Source organism: Cryptomeria japonica, chromosome 4 (assembly GCF_030272615.1).
Source record: "Cryptomeria japonica chromosome 4, Sugi_1.0, whole genome shotgun sequence".
Classification (NCBI taxonomy): domain Eukaryota; kingdom Viridiplantae; phylum Streptophyta; class Pinopsida; order Cupressales; family Cupressaceae; genus Cryptomeria; species Cryptomeria japonica.
In genome coordinates, this window is record NC_081408.1 from 545,787,195 (window position 1) to 545,795,460 (window position 8,266).

The following is an 8,266-nucleotide window of genomic DNA, read 5'->3' on the forward strand; positions in this document are numbered from 1 at the left end:
AGAAAGATAGAGTAAGAAAAGAAGAGAGGGACAAATAGATAAAGAGATAGAGAGTGGGGGAGGGAGAGATAGAGAGAGGGAGATACAAAGAAAAATGTAAAGATATATAGAGGATGAGGGAGAGGGAGAGATAGATATAGATATAGATGGTTGGATAGAGAGATATAGATATAAGGAGACAGAGACTAAAAAATAAAGAGAAATAGAGGAGAGAGAGAAAGATAGGGGAGATAAAGAGAGATAGGGAGAAAGAGGGAAAGATAGAGATATATAGATAAGAGAGATAAACATATATGGGAAGAGACAGGGAGAGAGGTACAGATAGATTGATAGAGGATAGAGAAGGAGTGAGGGAGAGAGATATGGGGGGAGATAAAGAGATAGAGGGAGGGAAAGGGAGAAATATAGGTAGAAGAGGGGAGAGAGAGAGATAAGAGGGGGGAGAAAGGGAGAAATAGCTCAAAATATAGAGGGCGAGGGAGAGATATAGATAGAGGGTGCTATATAGAGATAAATTGGAATAATGAAATAGAGGTAGAGAAATATATTGATAGAAAGAGATAGAGAGAGGAGGGATATGTAGATAGATAGAGAGGTAAATGGAGATAGATATATAGAGTAAGATAGATGTAGTGAATAAGAGAGACTAAGAAAGAAAAATAAAAAGCGATAGTGATATAGATAGAGCAAGGTACATAAAGAAAGGGATAGAGGAGAGAGATAGAGAGATAAAGAGATAGTGGTAGAGAGCTATGGATAGAAGGATCTAGAGAGAAGGACCGAGAGAAAGATAGAGGGAGAGATAAATAGGAAGATAGAGGTCTAACGTAGGAGAGAGAGTGAATATAAGAGAGAGGTATATATGTATACATACATATGTATGTATGTATATACGTACCTATATATATGTATACACACACACACACACGCACACACACACACACATCTATGTGTGTGTGTGTCTCTGTGTGTTTTTGTGTGTGTGTGTACGTATATATATATATATATATATATATATATATATATATATATATATATATATATATATATATATATATATATGTATGTATGTATGTATGTATGTATGTATGTATGTATGTATATGTAAATGTGTGTCTGTGTGTGTGTTTGTAAGAGATAGGAGAAGAGAGAGAGAGTGGTAAGGAGGTAGAGATAAAGAGGAAGATATAGATGGAGTTGGAGATAAAGGAGAGAGGGAGCCATATAGAAAGAGGAAGATAGAAATAGATAGAGAGGAACACATAGAGAGATATAGATAGAAACATATAAAGGAACACAAAGAGATATACGAAGATAGGAATATAAAGGTAGAGAGATATAGATAGAAAGAGAGTGAAGATAGAGAGAAATAGAGAGACAAAATAGGAGAGGTAGATATGATTAGATATAGATAAAGAGAGAGAGAGGGAGATAAAGATAGATGCTCAACAAGTGTTAGAGAGAAACAAGGCAACATAGACAAGTAATAGAGAGAGGTATATAGGGAGAGATGGAGAGGGGAAAGATAAAGAGATATGGAGAGAGGGATAGAGAGGATGACAAACATGTAAAAATAAATAGAGAGAGAGGAAACACAAGTAGATATGTATAGAAAGGAGTGATAGGGAGAGAGGGAGAGAAAGATAGGGATAGAAAGAGGGAAGGATGGGGATAAAAAGGAGAGATAGAGAGATAGATGTAATTGGGGAAAGATAGAGGGGTGAGAGAGAAATATATAAAGAGTGAGAGATGGAAGGAGAAATGGAGATGGATAGGGAGTTGAATGAAGATAGAAAGAGGGAGACAATGAGAGAGGAAGGTGGGGAGATAGAAAAGTAAAGATGCAAAAGTGATAAATAGAGGGAGAGATAGAGAGAGGAATATAAAGAGAGTAAGAGAAAGAGAGGGATAGATGGAGTGAGTAATAGAGAGAGGGAGTTAAATGAATATAGAGATAGGGGATCAATAATATGAGGTAAAGGAGGTAATAGAGACAAGTAATCTAGAGTGAGAGGGAAGGAGAAACAAGGAGTCTATACATGTTTGAGTGAGAAGAAGATATAAAAGTAGAAATAGGGAAAGAGAAACACGAAGTTCGTATGTGTGTGTGTGTGATATATTAGGCGATAAAGATACAAAGGGAGAGAGAGGAAGAGAAATAGAGAGACGATAGCAAAGAAGTACAAAGATATATAGAAAGTTTGAGCGATAATGAGAGAGAGGGAGAGAGGGAGAGGTAGGATAGAATGGAGATAGAAAGAGGGAGACAATGAGAAGGGAGATGGGGAGAGAGGAAGGGAAAGATATAAGATGTGATAAATAGAGGGAGAGATAGAGAGAGTTACACACACACACACACACACACACACACACACACACACACACACACACACACACACACACACACACACATATCAAACTTAATTATAAATTATAAAATAAAATAAAATAAATTAAATGCAAGGTCAAAATACATCAAATTTCAAATACGAACAAAAATAATAAATATTAAACTTATTAAATTAATAAATAAGAAAAAGGTAAATTTTAATTTTTAAATTAATTATAATTGAAATATCAATAATATCATATAAATTAAAGTAAAAATATAAATAGTTAAAGATTAAATTAATTCTAATACTTTTAATTATTATTTGTAATTTCATAAAAAATACATAAATAGTTAAAATAAGTTTCAATTTTAAATTCAAATTTTATTCAAAATTAGAATTGAAAACTGTAAGAATTTGTTGAAAATAGCCAAGATCTAGAGGCACAATGAATATCACAAAAGAGAGAATAGATTTGATAAAAATAAACTATATTCTAATCAATATGCAACATACTGATCAATTGGATCATCAAAAATTACATACAATGTAGATGAGCCTGCTTATAAAGGCAAGGTCATATGGATATGTGAGCACACAATCATGACATGTGGCTCAACAAGGGTAGGTAAGGGTAGGTAGGAGGAGGTGGGATAAATAATAAAATATTTCACAAGAGGTGGATCACCCATCGAAGGTGGAATGTAACAACAAGATAAGACCACAAAAGGTGGAATTTATCCTACATACATCATCCCCATGTGCACACTTCCCTAAGTGTCTCATGTTCAAACTACTATGAGATGCATTATCCTAAGTCAACTTAAGTAAAGTGTAATTATGAGACCTGATTTACACCAACACCCTCCCTTAAGTAAAACTTAGGGGAATGTAGAATCAAGTCAACAATGCAAGATGGGTCCCGACTATGAGGCCATGTTAGGTACCCATGTACAAATGCAAATGCATGCAAACCAATGCAATCTCTCACAGACAAATAAAGAGAGAAAAACCCAATGGGAAAAAACTCCCCCCTAAAAGAGAGATGAAAACTATACAAAAGAACTCTCATATAAGAAGGAGAAGGACAAAACCCCATGTGAGGAAAAGTCCCCCCCATAAGAGAGAAGAAGAGAGACCAAGTAGCCCCCCCTCAATGTAGAATCTCCACCAATGGTAGAAGCTTGAAACTGAATGAAGAAATTGCTCCATGATCGTTGAACAACGTTCCTTCCCTTGGGAAGAAACAAAACCAAAGGTATATCCATGAAGTCTCCCCAATCATGAAGGGAAGATGTAAAAAAAAAACACATGATGAGTGAAGTATCTGAAAAATTGCTCAAGTGTCCCCATTTCAATGTTGAAAGTTAGCCCCTCCAAGTTAGGTGTACTGGTCCACATTGCTGAAAATGACACTCCAAGATCTAGTGGATATGAATGTAGAGCAAGATCCAAAGACTCACATGTCTCCTCTAAGGATAAATATACCTCCTCCAAATGTTGTACATAAGTATCCACAATCATGTCAACCTCAAAAGAATGATCATGTAGAGAATGAACAAGAGGGTCAGAGTGTTCCCTCGCAAAAATCAAAGAAGGATCATCTTCATCAAAGAGAAGATGAATATCATCAATGATGTCTCCCAAATCTGCAATGTAGGACTCCACAAACAAACCTGCAATGTCTATCAAGTAGTCATCCCAATGAACTGAAACTGGAAGACAAGGTATACCCTGCTACATTGAATCACAAGAAGGCAAAACTATTACAATATCCACATCATCAAGTGAAATAAGTGATGCGATATTAATAGGAGAAGATGAAATGCAAGGCTCAAGAACGGGTTCACATGTGAGAATACCCAAGTTCAAGTACCCAAAGTTCTCAATATCAGAATCATCACAAGAAGTGTGATCAACATATGAAGAATCATCCTCATCAATAGGAACAAAATCTGCAAAGGAATACAATCGAGATGCATGATCCACCACCCCTCTAGAAATAATAGCTGTAGTCTCTGATTCTCTAATGATAATTGAATCAGGTGTGAACTCCATAGTTTTCCTTGTCGCCCCATGAGTGATTTGATAGATGGAAAGAAGGTTGTTTATCAAATGGGGTACACACAACACATCAGTGAAGGAGTTGTCCCCAATGGCAATAGATCCTTTCCCAATCACATTCATATATGTATGATTGCCCATCAAAATCAGTGGCATGTGACAAGGCTCAAATGAAGAGAATATAGACTGCGAAGATGCCATATGATGAGAAGCTCTTGAATCTAGAAGCCATCTCCCCGAATCATGACTTGTAGTAGCACAAAGAGCTTGTCCCTTTCCTTTTGACTGCGAGGAAGGGGAAGGAGATAGATCCTTCTTCTTGTAAGTGGATGGTAAATCAATGTTGTTCTTCTTGAGGATATTGATCAACTCATCAATTTGCTTAGTCTGGCAACACTACTCATCATGACCACTTTTCTTGTAATATGAACAAGAAAGATTGTCGTTATATGTTTTCCTCTTAGGCGAGGATGTAGAATCCTTTTGTTGTGGAGAGGAAGATTGTGCTTTATCTTGATGTGTCTTAGGCTTAGACTACTTCTGCTTCTTGTTAGAATCCCTTTCTTGATTCTCTTGATTAGCCACCAAAGCCTTGGACTTGGAAGGCTTGAGAATCCCCATGCTCAACAACTTAGATTGCTCGAACATCAACATTTTTGTGAATGAATGAAATGAAAGCATAGTGAAACAAATACCCACTTTCAAGCGATGGGTTTGGAAGCTAGAAACAAATACTGCATACTTTGATGGAAGCTTTCCTAAAAGGTTGTAGACCAATTGTGCATCCTTCTTATCAATGCCACAATATTTCAATTGCGCTCTTAGCTCATTTACCTTGGTGACATAATCTTCGATTGTATCAAATTTCTTGCGATCCAACATGGTGAGATCATTATCAAGTTGATAGCCTCTAATCTCATCAATTTGACCATACAATTTTCCCAAGACATCCCATGCATCCTTAACTATTTTACACTTGTTAATATGAAAGATGAGATCCTTTGATATGTACTTCCTCAATGTCCCAATTGCCATAACATTTTTAGTGAGCCATTCCATGTGAGAATTAGGATCAAATGGTGCAGTTATAGTTCCATCTATAGACACATAAATTTGTCCACTTAATTAAATGAATATTTAGTATTTATTTGATTATTTAACTATCAATCAATAATTAATTAAATTAATATTTAATTAATTCATCTTAACCCTCTTCTCCTATTAATTAAATAAACTATTCAATTTATTTGATTTAATTCACTTAACCAAATTCAGACCATTAATTAAATAAATAAATCATATTTGTTTAATTAAATCTTCTCTCACATTTAAATAAATTAATATTTATATTTATTTAAATCCCCCAAAATCCCATCTCTTACATTTAAATAAATTAGCATTTATTTAAATCACCTTTATCCTCCACCCACTTGCATTTTCCTACAAATGCAAGTTGCACAACTATTTTAAATAAATAAATTATTTATTTAAAATCCTATTTATCCTCACCCACTTGAAACCTTTAATGGTTTCCCTTAAAGTCTTCAAACTTAATGGCTTCCTTCTAGAGTCTTCTCAAGCCTTTAATGGTTTCCCTTAAAGTCTTCAAACTTAATGGCTTCTTTCTAGAGTCTTCTTAAGCCTTTAATGGTTTCCCTTAAAGTCTTCAAACTTAATGACTTCCTTCTAGAGTCTTCTCAAGCCTTTAATAATTTCCCTCAAATTCTTCAAGCATTTAATGCTTTATCTTCCTTTTTCTCATGTAAATAAATTAAGATTTATTTAAATAAAATAAAAAATTCACATTCACATTTAAATAAATTCATATTTATTTAAATATCTATTCAAATGCAAATTACACCATTTAATTGAAATAAACAATTTTATTTTAATTGAAAACCCCAAAATTCCTCCCACTTGCATTCTCCTACAAAATCCACTTGCATGCCTAAATCCCTTCTAGATTCTTCTAACTCCTTCTAATTAGCCTAATCCTATCCTAATCATTGTCACATTCCTAAATAAAAGGAAGTCACTTCTCAAAAACCTCCAAAGTCTTCAATAACCATTAAAGGCTTTATGTCTTCAAATGGTTAACCTCTAAAGTCTTCCAAACCATTAAAGGCTCTTACATAACCATTTATGGTTAACTCACCTTTTACCTTTGGTTAGAGACTTTCCTCTAACTTAACCATCCTTTTGACTCATGGGTCTCTTCAAATCATTTATTTCTTTGACTAAGGTAGCCATTTAACCCTTGCACATTCATTTATCCCTTGAATAAAAGGAATATCCATTAACCTAACCCTAACCCAACCCCCTAGGGTAACCATCATGTCCCCTCAAGCATTCAATGCTCCTTATCTCTCCTCTCAAGCCTCCTCATGGTGACACTTGTCAACATGGGATTGGGTTGAAAGTCTCACATGGATTGAATATCTTTCAATCCTAACCCTTGTTAAGATTGCTCAATCTTAACCCTTCATTTCCCCATTTCTTCTATAAATAGAACCCTTCTCCTCAAGCAAAGATGAAGCATTAGAGTATTGTTGTTATACTGGTATTAGCATAGAGCTTTTTCATAGCATCACTATCTACACTTGCATAGCATTTGTTTATCACATCCAACCATCTTGAATCTCCATATGACATCCATGGCTAGTGATAAAAGCTGAGAGCTACACTCATTTGGGACTTGGAGAGGGGAGAAACAAGGGAGAAGCATCAAAAGGCATCATGGAAGCATCTTAGGGAGGCTCTTCTCCTTTCTTTTGTTTTGCTAAACTTCTTTCATGTTTTTTTGAAATCTCTTTTGATATGTTCGGAATGGTTTTTAGTTCTTTGTTTTGGTTTTATGGTTGGAACTAACTTATTAACATTTAACTTTGTTGTTTCCTTGTCCCCATTTCCATGACATCACCATCAATCTAATGAGTTAATCCCTTTTCCATTAGCTTACTCCATACATCAATTTTCCATGAAGCACAGTTATGTGGAGTTAAAAGTGGAAATTTATAACCAATAGCAAAAAGTTAAAAGAGAACAAGATAAAGAGAGACACAATCACACAAGACACCCCCCCTCCCCAATTAACTCAATCAAAGAACCCCCCCAGAAAAAATAAATAAAAAAAATGATGATTTGACACTTTATGCTTAGTGCATGTACAATGGCCATTTGCAAAACAAGGCAAGGTGGAATTTTGATTTCAACTTTACAAATGCCTCAAATAGGCTAAAGGAGACCCCAACAAATACTGCAAGTGATCCAAACTGAGATCCAAGCAAAATAAAAGTACCAAATAGGCCAAAAATGACCAAATATTGAAAGTACAATTTCTACTCAAAATGGTGAAAATATGATAGCACCACGTGAAAGTAGACAAAAAATTATGCTCTTTAAAAAAAAAATGGCACATGAAAAGGAGCTCGTATGAGCCCGAACGAAGCCTTTGAAGTTGCAAAATCGAGGATTGGACAGGTATAGTCATGAAAAACTAAAAATTGTGAAAAATATGTCTATCAAAATCATAAAAATCCACCACCACTGTGAAGAGCACAAAAAATTAGTCCAAATAAAAAAAAGTTGCACTAAAAAAGGAGCTAAAATGAGCAAGATATGGGCCTCCAAAGTTGGACTGCAAAACTGTAAATCCCATTGGAGAGGGGGTCCAAAAATTTCAAAAAAGTATTGATGCAGTGTTGATGTCATCAAATGATGAGCTTAATTTTGACGCTAGTCTGGCTGTCATCCAAACTTCACCTTCATGCTGCATGACATGTCTGTATCGTATGGAATGGGTGACGTGCCCGAATCGAAAGCTGGCACGTGGCGTACTCATAGTATGGTAATCTGACGTGGTTGTTTGCATG